The sequence below is a fragment of the Ornithodoros turicata genome, chromosome 7 (assembly GCF_037126465.1).
Source record: "Ornithodoros turicata isolate Travis chromosome 7, ASM3712646v1, whole genome shotgun sequence".
NCBI classification, from domain to species: domain Eukaryota; kingdom Metazoa; phylum Arthropoda; class Arachnida; order Ixodida; family Argasidae; genus Ornithodoros; species Ornithodoros turicata.
The window spans coordinates 24,638,913-24,661,863 of NC_088207.1; the positions used below are offsets into that span (position 1 = coordinate 24,638,913).

The 22,951-nt window shown below is 47.7% G+C and overlaps 1 protein-coding gene across 2 annotated transcripts in view; it reads left to right on the forward strand.

The window, feature by feature from the left end:
• LOC135400376 (solute carrier organic anion transporter family member 3A1-like) overlaps positions 1–22,951 on the forward strand; it is an 87,221-nt gene that overhangs the window by 34,677 nt on the left and 29,593 nt on the right. For both annotated transcript variants that reach the window (XM_064632219.1, XM_064632221.1), the window contains exon 2: positions 9,692–9,750. The gene's annotated coding sequence lies outside the window, so the exon portion shown is untranslated. The remainder of the gene's footprint in view (positions 1–9,691; positions 9,751–22,951) is intronic.

The window sequence follows — 22,951 nt, forward strand, 5'->3', positions numbered from 1 at the left end:
TTGCTTTCTAGATGTTGAGAGAGGCTAGACGTATAAATAGCTTACTACTCCGCAAAATGGCGTACAGTAAATGCCCGATGTAAGATGGAAGTCACTGAAAAGGTTAGCCAGCTGTAGGACTCGAACCCACATCTTCTGGATTACCGGTCCAGGGCTCTACCAATTGAGCTAAGCTAACACGCCTTCTCAGTGACTTCCAGGGTGCGTCATCTGAAGGGACAAACCAATCACTCTGTCTAACTCATCCTCCTTTCACTCCTACATTTTTGCTCACTCATACACACATTCATACGACAGGGATCGACGCAAGCGGCAATTGTTGAACAAGAGAGAACTGATGTTCTGAGGCTGGAACAACATAGAAGGGACAATCACATACAAGGCCTCAAGTTGCCTAAGAAATTAACGATGTAAGATGGAAGTCACTGAAAAGGTTAGCCAGCTGTAGGACTCGAACCCACATCTTCTGGATTACCGGTCCAGGGCTCTACCAAATGTGATTGTCCCTTCTATGTTGTTCCAGCCTCAGAACATCAGTTCTCTCTTGTAAATGCCCGTCCACGGATATCCCTAAATTGCACGGACGCTTTGTTTGGTTTCTCCAGAGTTTACCTTGTCCCTTGCGTAAAAACAAGCTCTCGTAGCGTTGAAAGATGAAAGCCACTGAAAAGGTTAGCCAGCTGTAGGTCTCCCTTCTATGTTGTTCCAGCCTCAGAACATCAGTTCTCTCATGTCGTAGCGTATTCAATTTCACCTTCCGCCACAACTCGTGTTCGAGGTCGACCTCCAAGGTCTCTCCCACGCCGGCGGGAGATCCCGTGCAGTCGCGGGCTCAGGCGGCCTTCTATCAGGATAAGCTCTCCTTTTTCCCCTGACCGTGGCGGCGAGAATGACCTTCTGCCGTCCCAGGCAGAGGACAATCCGGCTCGAAGGCCGAGTGCGACACAGGTTCGCGGTTAGTGTTGCACGTCTTCACTTCAGGCGCGTTTACATGAAGGCGATAAAAGTCGACTGGACGAGACAAGTCGATTGCCCTCTGCATATAAACCGGCGTACATCGACTTAAAAGGGAAGTCGACACAGAGGAAGGAAGTCGCTACGATGGGGTGGTTCAGACGACAGCTGTCGACTGAAACCGCTCATGCAACTTATCCAGCAGGTTCCCCTAAGCTTCAGTCGAGCGCTGTGCGACCTTGGGAGTCCCAGCCGATTGTCATGTACACCCTCGCCATCCGACCTTGACGATTAGTCGACTGGGGCTTTCAATCGATTTATCAGTCCATGTAAACTGTCGATGTTCCGCCACCTTTGTCGCCGAACGTGAAAGCGTCGAAGGCGTGCCGTCTACGCCGCGTTTTTACGCGCACTTCAGAATTTGTTGTAGTTAGTTGTCTGCGTGTTGCCTCTGCCTCGGGATTACTTCTCGTCGTATAGTTAGCGTGCACTCCACGTTCAGAATGAACCCTGCAATGCAGTCCTGCTGCTTGTGCCAGCGTTGACTAACCTCACCGTCCGAAACGGAGCGTGTCTGGGAACCCCCTGGCAGTTGCAGACGACGCCACTGACCCGGCAGGAACGCCCGCCAACCCATTTTTTCCTATAATCTTCCGTTATTCGCTCGATGCGCATCTTCTCTTCACGTGAACTATCTGAATAGACATCTATTGTCCCGACCGATACGGCGTCAGTACCAGGCCGTTACGCACGAAATCGCCACTGGCGTCGCTGTCGATCAAGCGACCGCAGCGCCCTCCAACTAGTGCACGGTGCCTTTCGAAATCTTTTCCACATACGTAACGCGTAAGTGTTGTTGTGCATGATGGAAATTGGTGTTCTGAGGCTGGAACACGGAAGAAAGGACGAACGGGAAGTCGTTGGGAGGGGGGGGGGGGGGGGGGGGGTTAGCGGTGTGTGGACGGGTAATCCAGAATGTTGGGTCCGAGTCCTACAGTTGGCTAACCTTTTCAGTGACATGCTTCCTTCATTGTTGTGCATGTAACACATGAACGTTGACTGGTAATTTCTACTCGTTTCGCCAGCCTGCGTTTTCATAATCGCTCTGACTTCCCCGTGTCACGTTCAATGAATGGAACGCTGCGACTGTTGTCCCCATTCATGCCTTCTCCGTCTTCTTTCCGTACGGGGAGGTAGGTCGGATTTCGAATAAAAAGGTTCTTCATAGGGGGTGAGAGAAATGGTTTCCTCTCCCGCCGTCTCTCGGGGGTAGCCTTTCATGTCGTCGCCTTCTGTGCCCCGGCATATTTTTTGGAGCACTCTATCGAGAGGCATACTTTGTAGGGGCGCGTAGTATCAGCTGAGCGAGCGCCATCTACACTCTTAAGAAAAAACTTCACCACGTAAGGAGAAGGTACATAAAATAACACACTGGAAACGTGGTGCTAATGAAGGTTCCGTGACATTTCATCGAACGCCATTTCGTCGAAAAATGGACGTTTCATCGAATCGGTGGCCGCCGCTTTTTCTTGCAGCAACGTGTGAAATACGTAAAAGACTCTCCTGACCTAACCTTGGCCAGGCGCCGATGAAACGGCGTTCGACGAAAAGGCGTTCGATGAAATTGGCGGAGCTCGCCGTTATCGGCCACACAGAGGTGGGCAACATCGCGATTAACGCTCTGGGGGAATGTGCGTCATGGGCCGACTTCTAAGGGAACTGTGCTGACATATGTCTGACAGCGTCTGAGGAAAACCCAGGAAAAGCCCCAGACAGCACAGGCGGCACCGGGATTCGAACACGGGTACCTCCCAGTCTGAACGAGATATGGCCAGTGCGCTAACCACTCGGCCACGCGTGCTGGAATCATTCCCGATTTGTTGAAACCGGGGGGGGGGGGGGGGGGGGGGGCGTATACAATTCTGTAACAGTTGACTTAACTGCACGAATGTCACAAAACCGCTACGCTTCCGGTTTTCAAGAAAACGGGGGAAGAAAACGTTGGCATTCAGGATATGTCCGTCGTACGCAACGTGATTTTTTGCACGTGGCGTACGAGCACAACATTTCAAGTTTTGCGAGCTTATACACAAAAACGTGATTCAAGGAATGGGCGCCGCCATTAGTGCTGCCACCCCGTGGTAGTCACACGAACTGTGCACGCGTGGACTGCCGTTTGCCGAGTTCCTTCGTTTTTCCTTGCGTGTCTTCGCGTGAACAACTGTGCACGCGGAAGCAAGCAATCTTTTTTTCCCTTGATCTTTCGAACGTTGATACGCTGCTCAGATGTTTACCGGATGACTAGTTATATGGAATGTTACGTTATCGTCACTCATATATATACTCATTAGAGACGGCGGCAACGAGTATTCATCCCATTGGGAAGAGCGGTTTCGGCAGTCCACCCCTGTTGTGTCGTCGCTGGGAGAGGCTAAAGAGCGCACGGTGACTAGTTGTCGACAAGGTCTATACTGTGGGCCGATAGCGTTCCGCTCTCATGGCACCGCGAGACCGTGCTCACGCTCCCTTGACATGGACAGCGTAATATTCTCAGTTTATACTCGCCAGGTTGCGCCAGCCTTGCATAACGAACCCGTGCGGTGTGCGTAAACCGTGCTCGTATTGTACAGCGAAGCGTTTCGCTATGCGCTAACGCATAATAATGTACACTCAAAAGTAGAAGTAAAGGGTAAGGAGAACTTCACCGCATAGCACGCTTCTACTAGCCAACCATCATCCCGAATGGCATCGTCTTCTCCCCTGATCTGTTTAAAACGAGAGGTGTACGCCTTTTTGTGACACTTATGCAGCTATGTCAATTGTCGCAAAAAGGCGTACGCCCGGCGATTTCCAGAAATCACGGGCGTTAACAGTATCATTATGTGCAATTGTTGGCTCTTAGCGTGCTATGTGGTGAGGTTCTGCTTTAAGAGTGTACGCAAGGACGGAGAACGCTGTATTGGATCTAATGTCGTGGTGTCGCTTCTGCGAATTGCAGCAGAAAATTCGATAAACAGAAAGCCGAGAACATCGAGTGGCTGCTGATGCGGCTCGTGGTGGCTCGTTCCCATGGTTTGTGGTCACAGAAAGTACGGCTGTGATTGGAGGGTGCGCTTGGCTAACCTCCTCGCAGGCACTGGGCACCCATGGGGTTACCAGAAACTGAGTGCTCTATGAACGCCCCCCCCCCCCCCCCCCCCCCGGGCATCTGAATGGGCCCGCATCTACACTCGACGCTACGTGTACCAGCAGGACTCTGGCGTGGCCTTGTCCGTGGAAAACACCGAGCTCAATAGGCGACCTTGCTCCGAATACCTCCACCGAATACCTGTGCGGGCTTCCTTCATTGTATTATTGGTAGACATGCCAACCAGGAGAACGTGTGCACAGCACAGTACTTCTTGGTGTCATCCCTAAACGCACAGCTTCCCCCTCCCCTTTTTTTGTGACATATGCAACTAGAAAATAACGCATGTATTGCTGCAAACTCGGAGTTAAATAGCGTTCATGAACGACAGGCAAATTCAGCTTTTGCCACACGTAAACGTTTTCTTTGACTTGACTTCCAGAAGCTTGGCGTGTGTGATGGAAGAAAAAAAATCAACATACACAAAATGAAGTATTTCATTAAAGCTTCTTGCTGGGCCTGTTGGTACGGACTCATAATTAAAAGCGCCACACGAGACAAGGGCGACCGAAAAAGAGACACAGCACACACTCTGTCGTGTGTCTCTTTTACGTTCGTCCTTGTCTCGTGTGGTGCTTTTAATTATGAAGCATCCCAATATCGTTCTTCGACTTATATGGTGCCTGATGTTCCACCGCTTGCCGGCGTCGGGCGTGTTCATCATAATATGTCCTCCTAAAGCGGAACTTCACCACATAGCATGCTCCTAACGAACATCGTTCTCTCTCTTGAATTATTGAAAACGGGAGGCGTACGCTTATTTGTGCCACATACGCACTTATGCTAAATGTCACTAAAAGGTGCATTTCTCGAATCAGGATTGACAACGGCACCAATGACTGGCTTTGAGCTTGTTATGTGCTGAAGCTTCGTCTCATAAAGCTGCGCAGGAAAGATATTATACGAACAGATCGGGTGTGTACCTCGAAATAAAGTGATCGAAACCCCCGCTGCAAAGTAAACTACTGGAAATAAATCTTTTTTGACTATAAAATGCGCAGTCGCGCGCGGGAAACTGCTAACGGCGAACTTAGACTACCCCGGATCGACAAAGAAATGCAAACACCAAACTGAAGCTAATAATAAACTGACCAACGTGGTGTCCCGTCGTGTCTTCCCCGCTAAGCCTAACAGCCGCTAAAATTTGGCTTCCGTTCGCTAAAACGACTTGGACAGACATCGAGAACCCGCGAATTTGGGTGGTTAAACAGTGATACCGTGTTTTTAAACCCGGCATATATACCATCTTACGAACAACAACAACATAGATGAATGGATGATGATGATGATGATGCAATCGAAGCAATCGAGCATTCTCCTTGATTTTCCTTGTTTCGAGAACGGGAATTTTCAGATCGGAGATTTCGCAACTGGGAGTATCGAGGTCCACCCAACAGATCAATGAATCTAAATGCCTTATTTCGGTCGTTTTCCACACAACGTCCTCTCAGGTATAAATGTAGGATTTGGGCGTGTCTCGTTCGGAATCAATGCGGACTCTAGAAATGAATCGATCAAACCAACTCTCGCATTCTGGCCTCAAACGTCCACACCTCTGCTCCGAACTTCGTCAACAGTTTGCAGTCGTAGGTGCCCTCCACCTCTTCGTCCGTCCGACTTCCATTGTGTCCGTTAAACGTCGTAGGCGTGTTTGTACAGTATACGGCCACTCCTCTTGTTGCCTACTGAGACGAGAGCTCTCGATGTGCCAGTTTGACCTTCAGCCGATGGTCAGAGCTGTTCCACTTGTGGGTGCACCGCTAGGTCTGCGACGGGTGAGAAACCATTTAAACGCAATCTGGCTGTCTGGCGCGTGTTCTCAATTGAGTGAAGTGGCTGCGGCTTTTAATGGGTTGTGTCAGTGTATAAAGACGTGAGTGGACGCGGCTGAAAGCGACGGCGGAGGAAAGATATCATAAATGAATAAATGGGCGGTTTCACTGCAGTCCCTATACCTATACCACAGAGCAGCACGTACGCCGTTTATGTTGGCAGTGTAGTTTAACACTTCGTTGCGTATATGAAGTGTAAATCCAGTACAACAAGTTATACAAGTGACAGACTACTTTTGATGTCCTTACTTTGCTTGCCAAATTGCGATGAAATAGGGTGCCTTCGAGCCCATTTTTATGCTCTCGTAGACGCGAAGCTTTCTACCTCTGCCGCCGCATACACCGATGGCGCATCTCGAAATGGCAGGTCAGTGTCGGCATTCGTCATCCCATCCGAAGGCGTAGTTGAAGGACGTCGCCTTTGGCATCATACCTCATCCACAGCTGCGGAACTCTATGCCATACTTTTCTTTTTACGTACAGCACATCGTTCCCTTTAGTCTTTACCCCACGGAATTGGATGGTCTTGACTTACTCAACATCTGCGCTGCAAGCAATTGAAAATTCTGGCATACGAGGCTCCTCCGCACCGTTGGTATGGATGTGTTAATGGGTTACAAACTTGTCTGTCTACGAAGCAGGGCACAGTCTCGTTCTCCAATGGGTTCCAGCCCAATGCGGTGTCGAAGGCAATGAACAGGCTGACAGAACCCGCGAAGCAGCTCTCTCGTCTCGGAGATGGACGCGTATTGCACTGCTGAGAGGAGATCGTCGGTCCGTACTTCGACGCCTCGTGGCTCCTCTGGCTACCCGCCAACGAACCGCCGACATTCTACCCCCCCACCATGCTGACCAGAGTTGATCCAGCGTTCGCTGTCCGCATGCCTGCACATATCTCTCGTCAAGATGCCGCATTAGTTCATCGAATGCGCCTCGACGTGGCCTTCACAGCACAGTGGCGCTATACCGCTTGAGACAAGTTGCCTCTCCCCACTGCAGCCACTGCGGAGCTGTCGAAGATCTCGAGCACATTCTTCTCCATTGCCCACACTACCAACCTTCCCGAACCGTACTCTCCGCATCCCTCAACGAGCTAGACTCCCGTCCCCTCTCCCTCACAAAATTGCTTGGTCCCTGGCCACATCCAGGGCACCAACGCTCTGTCCTCAAGGCTCTCTTCACCTTTCTAGACACCACGGGACTTCGATCCTTATTGTGAAGGGGCTCATTATTTCATTCCCCGCATCACCACCAGCAATGGGGTAGAGTATCGCCCCCGGCGACGAAACTCCCCAGCCATCGTCCCGTAATAAAGTTGTTGTTGTTTTTGGTGCCTGAATACTTGCTCTCTCTCGGAGGGAGCTACTATTCAGGTAACCTAGCGATGAAATAAAGTCACTGGATTGGGGAAAGCAGCGGCATGCGTTCCTTTTCCCGCCTCGACCTTGGAACAACAATGGCGGCCGCTGCATGTGTTGGTATGCTACGGCCGCCATTGTTGTTCCAAGGTCGCGGCGGCAAAGATCAGAGGATGGCGTTACTTTCCCAATTAGGTGGCTTTACGATGAAAGGGCTCAGGGCGGCGTCTGGTGGGAAATAATTAGTTCGTCGAGCAAAAGTGATGTATGTTCTGTGCTCCTGATGATTACGCAGCCGACACATGGCCGACTCTTTTCGTTTTAGACTCAGTGTTATGCGCACGCATTGTAGTTTTGCCGCCGTACTTGACAGGCACTGCGAAGTTAGTGGGAACTGCGACCCAGTGTTGCTCGTAGTTTTCAGTTTTAATCTTCTTAAAAAAAAAAGAAATATGAACGCAACTGGGACGAAAATTATGCCGTAAGAGTATACGGAGGACTCAGGCTGTTTTATCTGGGGTTACACGACTACGGCTTCACGGTTTCTTCAACAGTCTTAAAGTGGGACTCTGCAACAAAATCACCACACAGGTTGTGATATATTCGTAATCTTTGGGATGTCAGGAACATGTGTACGGAATATCTCGGTCCAAAATTGCGCATATTTTACTCAAACGAACTATTACGAAGCGAGCGCTTCGCCTCTGTGAAGCGAGAGGGCGCTGAAAGCAACACATTGCTGACATCATCGGGCATCCTGCAAGGGCGCCGAATGCTGGGTGACGTCACGGAATCCTCCTCCTAACAAACCGCCGCAGTATAGAGCTCTGCTTTCCGCTCTCCGCATTTCGGTTTCGGTTTGCTATTGTCATCATTTACAAATTAATTACTCGCGCAAAATGAATGCGAATGTCGTCTTCGGTATCGAGGGTGTAGTTCGTGTTCGGTATGATGCTCACCATTTTTTTTTTCAAGTTCTTGCGAAGTCTCCCTTTAAATATCTTAAAGGGAGACTGGGACAATTCGATATTATGAATTATAAAATGTAATGGCCCATTATTATACCTGCATAACTGTCACAAGAAGGCGTACGCCCCTCGTTTTCAACAAATCGGGGGAGAGAACGACGTCATTCGGGATGATGCTTAGCAAGCGTTCCGTAGCAAGTTCCGTAGCAAGCCGTAGCAGACGACAGCACCAGCCCTGTCGTCTGCTACGTGTACAGTACGCCGTTCTTGATGTTCCAGCGCGATGCCCATGCGAATGCTCAACACAATACACTGCGAAACTTCCGCAGTATGCGCAGTTTTCTGCTTTGTCTTCCACCAGAATATTCCGTAAGGATGTCGAAAGTGTGAATACATGGTATCCCTATTATTGTCTGTCTGAAAATGAAGTAAACTGTAGCCTTTCGTCTTTTCTCTCTCGATCTACAGAAAATATACAATCTCTCTCCGTACGATCATATTACCCTGTTTGGAATCCTTTTTGCACTCCACAGTGAATAATTTGCACCGGTTCAAACTTCAATGCGCGAGTCGTGGTTATCATGCAGGTGAATCAGCCCTGAACCAGCACGATGCAGCCCTCGAATTCGTATGCAACTTGCTGCGATTAACGCTCGAATGCTCGTTGAGGTCAGCCGTGGGGAATACGCGTATCATTGTTGGAGCAGGCTGCGCAGACTGTCGCTTGCCACGCGAGTGCGACATCCCCCGTTATCGTGAAACATGATCAAATGCGACCTGCTTCTCATGGACAAATATATCGTGTGTGCGGGTGTATCTTGTGTGAGGCCAGTTTGCGATAGCCAGACGTTTCTCCATCATGAGGTCACATTATTACGGTTGTCGTGGTGGAAAGACACCTTATCAAAAACGTGTGTTAGCGTGAGTGGAATGACTGCGGGAAGTTTGTTTATAACGTTTTTGTTTATACTTTAAAAATGGAGTGATTTTAATCCCGGTCGGGACTGAACGCACGGAAGTTTCTGCGAAGTTTGTGACTGTCCGGAGTGCTGGGGGAGTATAAATTTCAGGATCGTGGAATAAAATATGGAGTAATTGCAATCTAGGGGTCTAACTCCTCCCCAATTCTTATTAGAATGTAACGGTGTTGCGATTCGAGGATCACAAATTAATTTATACAAAGTAGTCGTACCTGTAGTCCATTCAAAGAGGTTGCATGCACAGTACATTTCGATATCTAAAGGGGCGTTCTTGCACACGAACACTAATTTTTTTATTGTTTGCCGTTTATCAATCAGTTTAGTTACGATCCAGATAACTTTGAAAGTATTGCAAGTTATAACACCAAATAGATGTGTGTAAAAACAGTTTTCTTTTGTTTTTCTATTACAGGGCTGTCTTGATTGAGACTAAGTACGAGAAGCACTGGACTGCATACTGTGAACAGTCAGGTAAGGAGCATTCCAAAATATCATACGAGACATAGACACAAATTTCATTATAGATACATATTATACTCATAAATTAGCCCGAGGATGGAGAAACGCTGCTGAAGAAGCACGCGATTGGTGACTTGTCAGGTTCGTAACTGAATTCGATAATTTTTTTTTCTCGGTTGTCGAATCATCAACATAATTAATTTACATTGAAGGTGGTGACCAGTCAGTTGGTTTGACTTGTAGAGGCAGATAGTGTACCTCTATGTATGTATGTCTTTATCGGGACAGGGTGGCCTCTCAACTCGAGCTGAGAGAACAGAACCGTATATGGTCGTTCCGTAAGACGACCATATGCGAGGCGTGCTTATGGTCCAGCCGATCTAAACAAAAGCAGCATGCTACACTCTAAACATTAAATTTCACCACATAGCACGCTCTGCGCCAACCATTGCCACAAATGATAGGGTCATTGCTTCTGATTCGAAGAGACAGTGGCGCGTACGCCTTTTTTTTGTGTGTCAATTTGAATATATGATAACTGACACAAAAAGGCGTACGCCTCCCTTTCTCCTCGAATCAGAAGCGATAACCCTGTCATTCGTAGCAACGGTTGGCACACACACTCTTAAAACAGAACTTCACCACATGACACGCTAAGAGCCAACCGTCGCCCAGAATAATGCCGTTATCATACCTGATTCGTGAAGAGCACTGGGCGTACGCCTTTTTCTGTGTGTCACAAAAAGAGTACGCATCCCGTTTTCAACAAATCAAGATTAGCAGTGTGCTATGCGGTGAAGTTCTGTTTTAAGAGTGCAGAATGGTACCTCTTATTACTCCCATTTGTGGAAAGCGCGGGGCGTACGCCTTTTTTGGAACTGCATAAGTGTTCCAAAGAGGCGTACACCCCCCGTTTCGAACTGATCAGGAGGCAGAACGATGTCGTTCGTTATGGTGACTGGCTAAGAGCGTGCTATGTGGTGAAGTGCTGTTTTTAGAGTGTGGTTGGCGAAGATACAAAACCATTGAACACTTCCGCGTCGGTCCTAGTGGTTCTCGTAAGCAATTTGATTTCTCCCGCGGCCCCTCACACTCTTAAAGCATAACCTCACCGCACAGCACGTTCCTAACTAACCATCATCTCAAATAACATCGTTCACTCCCGTGATTTGTTGCAAACGGGAGGCGTATGCCTCTTTATGACACTTACGCAGTTATATTAACTGTCACAAGAAGGCTTACGCCCTTCGCTTTCCACAATTTAAGGGTGATAACGTTATTGTTCTGCGTTGCGATTGGCCTTGAGAGGGTTATGAGACGGAAGTTCTCTTTCAAGAGTGCACTGTCGGAGCTGCTCGCCTTGACGTTACCGTCGCATCAGCTTTGCCAATCGCGCTGCCGATTTGCCTCTATTACTCCCTTTGCTGTAAAACTTGAAATGCAGGTTCACGTCCGTTTAAGCAACCGTCTTCTATGTATTTATCCTGTGTAACTTCGGGCGAAGCGTCGCAATCCCTTTACGATGTCCTTTTTGCTTCGCTAGAAACGGCACACGAGCGCTTTGTTTCCGAACGGTAATTTGCAATTCTGCGCGGAACACGTGGACACCACTAGAGAGCACGCACTGTATGAAACAAAAAGCTGAGGGCGGAATTCGTGGGCGATGAGTACCAGTGATGACCTCAATATGCACCCTGCAATGAAGCCTGGCCGTATACTGGCCGAATTACTTTTGGAGACAATGGCTTCTTTGTCCACTGTGCCAAGCGAGGAGAGTGCATAGCCAACCGGTTCACCGGATGAGAACGGGCACGGATGCTTCGACAGCAGCTATTTTCCTACAGCTGGCAGGCTGACAGACCGATCCAAATGCTGCATTGGCTTTCTTTCTAGAGATCCAACGGTCACTTGACTTCACGTCAAAGAGGATCAGTTTGGATGGCCGTCTGAACAGCGTGTTGGGATGTGCGTTACTTTTACAAAACAGGGTATTTATAGGCGCGTCGGTCTTGTCGTTGTGGTTCCGATTAGATTCGACGTGATTGCGTCGCAGTCTATTTTTAGCTCCGTATGTACTAAGCGGTAGCGGCGAAACGCTCACGCAGCCTTCTTCCGGGGAGGTGAACTGGAGGTTTTCTTCTTTTTATTTAACTTTCGAGCCCATGTCTAACGCGGGACTTGACGCGAGGCATTGCTGTAGTAGCACGTAGTAATTGGTGCCCGGCCGGTTCAACAAAATTCCGCTGTTAGAGGCCTGTTCCCCATTTCAGCGAAGTGGCAGCGGCTTGTGTTACTGTTTAGGGGTACGATCGAAAGTGGGAAGCAAAGAAGTCAGAAAAGATAAAACAAATGCCGTATTTACCCGCATATTTAGCGCACTCGCCTAATTAACCCAGCGTCAACTTGGGGTCCTAATGTTCTTCCTTTCATCCCGAGTAGTATTTCACGCTCCCCGACTTTAACAACGCCGCCGGCACCACTGCGTGAAAATACGCTATGCAAGTACCGTATTTTCACGCGTATTAGCCGCGGCTTATGCGCGATTTTTTTTTCTCACGGGCGCCCTGCGGCTTATCCACCGGTGCGGCTTATCTGATGACTATTTTTTTCTGGTATTTTCCCCATACGCCGATTTTAACGAAAGGGCCGACAGTGTCTCTGGAACAGCACTGTCCTGCCGATGCACGAACAGTGCGTAACAGCGACGGGTCCACATTCGAGTAGATTGATCTTCCTGGTGCATTCCCCCAAGCAGCTTTAAAGAAAGTGGTGACAGTGATTCACGTCTTCTGGAAGATCACTGACCCATCAGTCCACGAAAAACACCCGACAAGGGCACAATCCGATCTTGGTAGAACTCCAGAACTGACCTCCTCTGTTGTACACTGTGCCGATCCCGAAACATGGACCACAGGGTTTATGGCCTTCTCTATGGTCTCCTTTGTCGCACAAATCAGTCGTCTCGTATTGCCCGCGGCTTATCTGCGGGTGCGGCTTATCTGCCAGAAAATTTTCAAAACGTCCCAAAAAACGTGTCCTGCGGCTTATCTGCGGTGCGGCTTATACGCGTGAAATTACGGTAGGTCAAGGGACCCTGCCATCCCTCCAGCTTCCTCCTTTCCCCATTTGTGAAGGCTGTGCCCTCATTGGTTGTACTTAGGGTTGCCACCAGGCCGGTATTATACCGGCACGGCCGGTTATTTGCTCGCTCTGCCGGTTGCCGGTAGGAAGGTGATACCGGCAGCCTTTTGCCGGTATTTGTGGCTCAACACCTTTCATAGGGCATTTTACGGGGTTTTCCTTCCAACGTTCCACTACAGCTTGAATAGATCTGGAGCGCAGACCCGACTCCGTAGTCGTCAGTCGTTTTCTTAGTTATTTCTTATTATTATCATTGTTGTCTTGAGCCAGTACGCTCGTTCTTTCTCTCTCTCTCTGTATATTCTCCACCTCTCACTTACTTTCTCTTCCCCGCGAACATTTCCCCCTTTCCCTCTATTCCACCTCCTCTCCCTCAGCCGGTATTTTTCACTACGAAAGGTGGCAACCCTAGTTGTACTTCAAATAAGGAAAAAAATAATACAAGTTTGAGTTGGGCCGTGTGCATGATATGTAAAGGAGGATAATTTGCCGAGACGAGCGCCAAACAGGGACGACGCAGACACACAAGACGCCAACGAGCAAGAAAAACAAAGAAAATCAACAACGAGCAACAACAACAATGAAATGCAGCTGTGGAAAAAGGATACCCGCGTGGTCTCGGGAATGTCGACAAAAATGACTAAGCGAACAGGCGTAAAACAACGACAACGCGTCTACCACGAGCTGCCCCTTTACTTGATCAGTCACGTGACCTTTCTTCTGCTCAACTGTATCAGTGTCACAAAAAGAAGTATTCCCCGTGTTTCCGACAGAATCTGGGGAGAGAACGACTTGGTGATGTCTTTGTCTGTTGCTGCCCTTTATCACCAATCATATAACCAACTACCCTGACTTACTCCTACCTTGGAGAGAATGAAGCCATGATGATGGACTATGGAAGCGGGTTATGTGGTGATGTGTATTAACAGTATTGGTGGCATATTTTCTCTGTTGCGACATATTGACCAACGTGCAAATATACTTATATAACGTAAATATAATTATACGTAACGAACATGTATACGTATAACGACAGCACATGTGCGCGATGCAGCGTCATTCATTGTGTTCATTTGATGTATGTAGTCTTCCGGCTGGAGTTTCACAGCCGTTTTGTTGGGAAACGGACTTCATTGTTATCCTGGGTGCTTTTTGCGGTCGTGATTGATCTGTGAGCCACGCCTTCGCACAGCTGTACTTGATCGCCTGCTCTTTAGTCGAACAGAGTTGAGCACTGTTCCATTGCACTTCCGTTAGCTTGTGGTGCTGGTGCTTTACTTACGGAAGATGATTGAACTTTAAGGGGACATGAAAAGGGGCTCAAAAAAAAAAGGGGGTGGGGGGCTCTCGGCTGCATGTCTCTGACGTCATGTTACCCTCCCAATAGTAAGGCGCCCGCCTTCTTTTTTCTTTCGTTTTGCGGTTAAGTTTGGCGTCTGACGCTGAGCAGTCGAAAGGTACCCATGCTCCCAGCTGTAGCAGACGATTCTCGGCAGCCAATAACAATGCTCGGATGATCTGACGTCACAACACGCCAGAAGGAGCCGGGAGAGGTCGCCGCCGCTGCGTCAACTCTTGTAAAGTAATTATCTCAGGAAATGCGCGCTTCCCGCGTCACAGTTCCTGAAGGTAGTATGTGAAATGGCGGTCTTCGCAATTTTCTTCATCTAATACCTTATAAAATCTAATAAAGATCTTATCTAATAATAAAAACCTAATTTAAAAAATACCAGTGGCAGAGTGGTTACGATGACCGCTTTCCACGCCCAGACTAGGCGGTGACACGGGCTCGAATCCTGTCACCGGCTGTGCTGTCTGAGGTTTTCCCTGGGTTTTCCGAAGACCTTCCCGACGAATGTCGTCACAGTTCCCCTGAAGTCTGCCCAGGACGCATACTAACCCCCCTGTCACCCACTCCTTCCTATTGTCCTCTCTCCATCTGTCCACGTCTATACGCCGCTCATAGCCACAGTTGCTTCGCGGCGCTAACCGGGAATTTCAAAAAAGAAAGCACGAGGTTGACTTGACAGATTTCGGAGTTCAATTCAGAAAATTTCAATTTCTCGTGAATTAAAATCGATAAGTGTTCTCCGAAGTCGTAGCAAAAGCGCCCCCGAGGTAGACAGCGTTGGCCGCGTAATTTTCGGACGACAAGATTTTTAAATAAAATTTCATGACAGGTTTCGTGATACACCCTGTATATACTATTCGAACTGCCTTCCATGTTACTTTGGAGGAGCAAGGACCGCTTTCTGTAGTGCAGCCGCCCTGATTGTTCTGATTAGGCAGACGGACATTGCCCACCTGGCCTCGCCGTCGTGTAGGTGTTGGCTCGCTGTGATACGACCTCGTAAAGGTGAAATCTGTGCACAGGGGCGTGTGCCTTCTTTGCAATGCTAAACTATCGGTGGCTGGCCAACTGTTCCTGCCGTTAGCTGGTGTGCTGCTCGAAAAGGGGCGAATAATTATTAATTCAATGCCGCATGATATGAAAGCTCAATTAAAGGGGTTGTCACACTTTGATAGATGGGAGTTCATTTTAACATGCCCGCGTTGTGCCACACGCCGGAGTATTGAGGAAATTAGATTTTTTTTTTTTTTTGCGTGTTTTCGTTGGAGAGGCAGCTCTGACGTCAGAAGGGAGCCTCGGCCGTTGCAATTGGTTCTCGAAAGCGCGTGACCTGGCCCGCGGCTGCCTCACTTAGTGGGATTGCCTGCCGTGATGTCAGAGGTGGAGGATTTGCTGTATTCCTTTCAGAACCGTGCCGATTTTCAGATAATTTGACTATAGTCGTGTTCAGCTTCAGAAGGAAAAGGAAGCTCTCAAAGTATTACTGCGTTGCAGATAGGATGCGCTTTGCCATACCCGCAGCGGCATGGCCAAGCGTGTTAAGACGTCGTGCTCGCTGGTGCTGGCCAAGCTCATGCTGGGAGGTGGTTGGTTCGAATACTACCGCCAGTTGTGTTGTCTGAGGTGTTTCCTGGGTTTTCCGAAGACTTTCCAGACGAATATCGGCACAGTTCCCCCTGAAGTCGGCCCAGGACGCACACTAACCCCCCTGTCCCTCCACTCCTTCCTGCTGTCCTCTCTCCATCTGGACATAGAGAGGTCACGCTCGCTCCTCCGCATAATAACGTAACCCATCATATCTGCTTCCGTATTGGCCGTTACGACTTGTCACATGACATTACGCTGTGTGGTGGCGCTGCAGTATATTTCTCCTGGCGCGCTATTGCGTCTCCTTATCAATGCGTATGTAGTTGACTGACTAGATTTCTTTTCCTTCTTAAGTTGCACACGACTATAGCTGAAGTGTGGTAGGGGTATTCCTGAACCAGAGAAGAAAAAAAAATGAAACAAACAAATTTAAAATTGGAGTTGTTTCAGCGGCACCTCGAGCTACAGGAAATCCTTGAAATGACCTCGAGAAAGCAGGCTCCCCCGTTTCTCGAGGAGCGTGCAGATGCCGCCTACGCTCTTCCAACTAACGTTTCATTGTTCGAACGACAAAATCACAAATATCAGGAAAGAAAAAAAGAGAAATACGGTTTATAGAATGACAGTGCCTGCATTAGGAGTAGATTTCTGTTAAATGTTTCCTTTCATTGTTGGCGGTTTGGGATTATTTCTGTTCGCGGCACGCATATTGCGAGCGTGAGTGAAGGCGATTAGTTGCGTACACTCTTAAAACAGAAAAAAAAAAAAAAGCAATGGAAGGAACACGTTTAAAATGGAACTTCACCGCAGAACACGAGTGACATGGTGCTGAACCCTGATTTGTTACAAAAGGAGGTGTCGTACACCTTTTCGTGACACCTACGTCGTTATGTGGATTGTCATGAAAAGGCGTGCGCCCAACACTTTCCAAGAATCAGGGGCGATTACGGTATCGTGCTGTGCAATGGTTGGCCTTCAGCGTGTTATGTGGTTCTGTTTTAGTGCAGAAGGCGGGTCTTGCTCAGCGATCCCTCTAACACTTTGCTCTCTCCGACGAACTCATGCACCCTCTACGCATCTTTACCCTTCATCCTCTATCCTACATCTCTCCGTCTTTCCTTCTTTCTTTCTTTTTTTTGCTATAGTCGTGACGACGCCCACTTCTGCGTGGCCAACAACCCCCCTCTGTTTTAGTGTGTAAGGCAGCATTGTCAGAGTCCTTCATGAAAATCTCATTAGGAAGTGCAGACTTCGCTTATTTTGTCGTTCTTCTTTTTCTTTTCTTTTTTTCATAGCCGCTTTCATGGCTTCTTCAACGCTACAAAAGGTTACAATTTTTGAAACATTGAGAATAAATGTGGTCCCAGGCGTACCCATTTAGTGCCATTAAGTTATTATTAGGCAACATTGGACGCTCCTCAGCTTCTGATTATTCGATCCTAACCACTACATTATTCGATTTCGCTGCCTGCAAAGTGACGTTGTGTCACAAGGGCAAGCGCAGTTGATTGCCATCAACACCTCGGTCCCGGTCCACTGACGTCACAACTCGACACAGAAGTGTGATCGAGGGTTTGTATCTCGCAAACTACGACAGGTACCGTGTACTCATTCGAGCGACGTCTCCATGGAATATTCTAGTGGGAGAAACGACAAAAAAAGAAAAAAAATGAAAACCTGCTGACGGGAGGCAGAAGTTCCGCCGCGCGTTGAGTATACGGCACGGTGCAGACGAAACATAGCAGACGACACTGCACGGCAGATATTCCGAGATATTTCCCACGCCACGGCTAGAAGTGCACAGAAGTGCTGTAGAAATACCGCGCTGCGAGCACGAAACACGTTTCTAATTTATAAATCATGAGTCCGTCCCCTGTCTGGTCCGTTAAAAGACCGCCATTACGAGGCAGTACTTGCAGCCACGCGAGACGCTTTGAATGACTCGTTCCCCCGAAGCGCGCGGTTATGGAGCACCGATACCTACCTTGCGTGCGTGCACTATATACCATCTTGCTTTTATGGGCATTGCGGCGGGTTATTGATGGACGTGCAGAGAATTGAGGTTTGGAGATAACAATTGGTCGAGTACAGCAATTGTGGATGGACCGGTGCGCGCCAGGGAACGTTTTCCTTTTGCGTGCACGTTGTCGTCTGCTTAGATATACCTTGGTACATATACAAAGGAATGTAGATGCATTCGCTGCTATCGCAGTGCCGAATGTGAGTGGCTGAAAGAGAACAGTTGCTTCATATTCAAATCGATCGATCGATCGATCGATCAATGGTGTAAAAGAGTTGTTTTGCCAACCACTGCACTCTATAGAAGCAGACGTTCACCGTCGAACTCCCTCGGAACCAACCGGCCATCTAGAATGAAAATGGGAGAGCGTCTTCCTATAGCAGTAGAGATCTGTGTTAACATAAAACGGGGGCAAGTTGACAGGGATATTTGTATTGGTGCAGTGTTAACCCCCAATGTTTCTACTACTAAATCTGTGTACGAAACCTCACAAAAGCGTGCCACCCAGAACGGGGGATAATCACACAAAAAGAAGAGAGTGATCGTCGAGGAAAATGAATATGCAGATGTCACTCTTTTTTTTTTGTATGTGTGTGTTATTGAACGTCATCCTCCTCTCCCCCTCTCACACAGCACAATGGAAGCGGGTGTTTGTTTGTCATACCAACGTATTAAATCGCTGCCGGCGCATTCAAGTGGGACTGTCTGCAGTGTTGCACAGGGGAACAAAGAATATAGCGTGCAGATAAATATCATAAAAACTGATATGGCATGAGCAACAATTAGTAAACCGCAGTGGGATACAAATCAAAGTTTACAAAGCTCGGTCATAGGCTTGCTTGTTGTAGTTATTGTGCTCAGGGTCGCCGTGTGCGTATATATGTCATAGATTGAGAAGTCACCCGTCAAAAAGAACTCGTTACAAGTTAAGTTACCGCGTGCTAAATGTAACTAAGTTAATAACGAAGTTCTTCAGCATGAAATCTAACTCGCAGTTACTGAGTTACTTAACAAAAAGAACGAGTTACTTCGAAGTTACTTCGGGAACAAAATAGCATTACGCAGGTGCAGCGCGTGAGCAGTTGAGTTAGACCTTGAGTTGCCTGCAGAGAGAGGAGTGCAACACGCTTAGATCGTTTTCCTTTATGTCCAACAATAGACCTCTCCCTGTTTGTAAATAAATGACGTCATAGTGTTCGACAGCGCCAAAATTTGGTAGAACTGAACTACGCTCGAGGCTAGAGGTGAACAAGGTCGCGCCCGAAATCCACAGTCTTGAGGGGATTACGACACGATCCCTTGAATAAACGAGACCGTCGGTCCTACTTTTCTTTCAATAGGAGACAGCGAATAAGTGCCCGTTCGTGGAACCCAGCCGTCCTTCCGCTTTGTTTCGGTTTCAGTATGTCTACCAACGATGACGTTTCTCTGGTAAAGGTCTATTCGAACGCTTTGCATCTTACCCCCTGTGGGCGCACAATGGTTCAGCTTTATTTCAATGGCAGCAGTTCTTACTTCCTGAATACTGATACTGATAAAATACTGTCACTCATTGAATATCACGTTTTATGGCAAAATATGCAATGAAGGAACCGGAGAGAAAGCAAGAAAATGTGTGGACGTGAGTGAAAAGCGAGTTAAAAGTAACTTGGAACTTAACTTAAGTTACTTTAGAAAAGTTACCAAAAAAAGGAACTTAGTTACAGTAACGAGTTACCTCGAACTCTGGTATATATATATTTATATATAGATATTTTTCCTGCATTATATATATATTTATAAGTCCCAAACGTCGCCACACCAGCACTGGACAGCTGTTTCGACCTTATTGGGCCTTCATCAGCAATGCGTAGGTGGGCGACGTTTGAGTGAGTGGCGCCGGAAGGTGGAACGTGATGTCCTGCCGTCAGGGTGAGAAACTTGTTGAAACTTGAGAAACGACGTTTGGGACTTATAAACATATGTTCAACGTGCAGCCAAAGAGCCTCTGCTAATTGTCTTCACTTAATGCATTACTGGCTTCGCACTGGGCTTTCAGAGGAGAGTTTCTCACCCTGACTGCAGGACATCACGTTCCACGTGACCTTCCGGCGCCACTCGCTCAAACGTCGCCCACCTACGCATTGCTGATGAAGGCCCAATAAGGTCGAAACAGCTGTCCAGTGCTGGTGTGGCGACGTTTGGGACTTATAAACATATGTTCAACGTGCAGCCAAAGAGCCTCTGCTAATTGTCTTCACTATATATATATATATATATATATATATATACAATGCAAAATACGCATATTTGGATCCAGGACATTTGCTCCTCCCCCCACAAAGGCTCAAGGCGATCAAATGCTCACCAACCGTATCATTCCACTGTTATGTTGTCACCTAATTTGACATATTTCGTGGCATATATAGCAGCACAATTATTTCTATGAATATGTTCCGTTATTGGAAATGAATAAATGACTCAATTTGCAAAATCTAAGTGCATCTGAGATCTGACGTGGAGTTTGATTGAGTTGAGTTGAGTTTGAATGTAAAAAAGGGGGGGGGGGAAAGGAGCTTGATTCTTGAAGCTCGTTTCAATTCGTTTCTGTATAGCTCTCGTACAAATGCAAAAACGGTTGTACGCGCTTAGTACAAATGACGCTTGTCGTCGTTTATTGTTTCACATATGCGTACTGAAGATTTTTGTTTCTTTCAATGCGTATCATACAGTAATGGACGGTGAGAAGCTTAGCGGCATAGCCTTGCGGGATGATTCCATAGCTTAATCATACTGGAAGTGGAAATACCCTGGGTGATTGAATCTGAGAAAGGCCATTTTGAAGTTAATTTCTCCAGGTGTGCGAGGTTGAGTGCTTCCCTATGGGTTAGGAACAGTCTAAAGTTTCTGCCCCGTTTCTTGTGAAAGGTGAGTGCCTGTGGATGGCCTCGGAAAATTTTAAGTCCAGTACCTAAAAAAATATGAAGGAAGAAGAATAAGAAGAAAAGCGAGCCGGTGATCATACCTATAAAAGGCGAAAGTAACTGAATGTCTGAATCTCAGATGGTTTATCTGAGATTCAGACAACGTTGATTATGGAAGTCGTCGCCTCACCTCTACCAAGAGAAACCGAAGCTTCTTTTGGACAGCTGTCAACACTATGTCATAAGGTCCCTAAAGCTGACTGGATTTGATGGCAGTATTAGTTCCAAATGAGCAGAAACTGCGAAGGAGCACTCACGAGGAAATGAAAACCTCTCAGGGTGGGCTGTAGCGCATGTTATAATGAGGTGAGTAATAGTCCGGATTTGGCGTTTCGTTGGTAAGCAATATTGTCCGCCTGCCCCTTGGTTTACGAAGCTTCCATTTTCCGAACAGTGAACGCATGTTTCAGGGACGAACCTTGGAGACTCCACCCTTTCTGACCTCGATTTATGAACGGGGCAAGTCAACTCGTCCAGGTCAATAGAGGTCAACGAAGCTTGATGCGCTAGATTACTAACGTCGCTTCCGATAAAGATTTACACGGGAGAGAAGATGGAGGAGAGCGCTGTTACAAAATATTTTTCAAATATAAACGTAGACGTCACAGTGCATTTCCTATCGTTCTGGCGCTCGTCTGTGGATTCCTGAACTCCATTTATGGAAGATTTTTCGAGGAACGATAACTTAAATTCCTATTTTGCTTTTGCTAAGCAACCAAGCCACCGGTTCGCGATAAAACTTGCTGATTACGGTTTATCGTATTACTCAAAACAGCCCTCGATCAGCTTTATTTCGGCAGATCACACCGTGGTCACGTACCCAAAGGTGCTCTAGCCCCTGCGTACGTCACCACGAAGCCGGAACCGAACATGAGCGTGTTGTTACATTTTCCTTGGTTACTTATGGCGAATTCGCGTGGTCTTCTATATCCGGTGTCGTCACATCCGCACCGCGAGGGCTCGCATTGGCCCCAAACAGAGAGGATTGGCCCTGATTGGCCGGCACGCCGAAGTTAACATGGGTTACCAGACGACGGAAACGGAACACGAGCAACCGCGATGCCCCTAGTGGTCCAAGCTAGTAAAACCGCTAGCTTCAGGGCACCCATGTTCGGGAAACAAGTCACGTGACCTTAGGCCGTGTTGCCACATTTTGACCAAGCGAATTCGCCATTAAAAAAGAACTACGTCGCTCTACTGGAGTAAATTTTTCATGTGCTTTCAATATGAAAGCTGCAGTGGAATAAAACCCTAATCTCAAAATCATTCAACGGCTCTATAGTCAAACGGTCAGTCTTCAAGGATAAATGTCACCTCAATACGTTGTCTTATCTGCCATTGTACCTTACTGGCAAATTCCGCTGGTCGTTTTCGTGCATCGCAGTGTAGTGGAGAAACCGACGAAGAGCGAACGGAAGGACCAGTGAGAAAGTAACGCACGTTGCACCAGCGACCTTGTATCCACAGGAGTGACATTCTCACGGAAGGTTCTAGAAAAAGCGCAAAAACTGCTCACGGAGCCGAAGTTTCGCCCAGTGTTATGTTGAGCATTCACACGGTGCCAGAATATCGGGAGTGACGTACTGCGCACTTAGCAGACGACACTTAGCAGAAGACACCGTCAGCGTCATTTCCTGTCGTCTGCTACGGAGTACCTTTTGGCTGTGTCGGAGGACAGCCGACACAGCAGAAAGCTATGACGTTTTTAGCATCTTCCGCTGTAGTGTATTCTTTTGAATGTCCCTCGTGTGAGTACACGGTGACTGTAGCGAACATGCACATTCGAGCGAATGTAAGCTTTTCTGCACTACATCGTCCAATGGAACTAACCGTACGGCATACGGAGAGAGTATATGACGCACCTATTTGTCTAGATTTTAGTGGGCGTCTACCAGACTGCTCTACGTGTCAGAAGAAACTGCTGACAAATGAAAGTGACTGAGCTAGGCGGGGCCCGTACGTTGCGGGTCATCAAATAAACATACATGGGAGGTGTCATACACGGGATTTTACTTATTCGTAATTTTTTAGACGAAATAGTAGTCTTCCTGTTTTCCAAAAGAAGCCACGTAAAGAGAAACGTTGACTTGTTTGTCGTGAGCATGCTTCTAGGAAAGGCAAGCTAAGGAGTTCTATAAGCTATAACGGTGC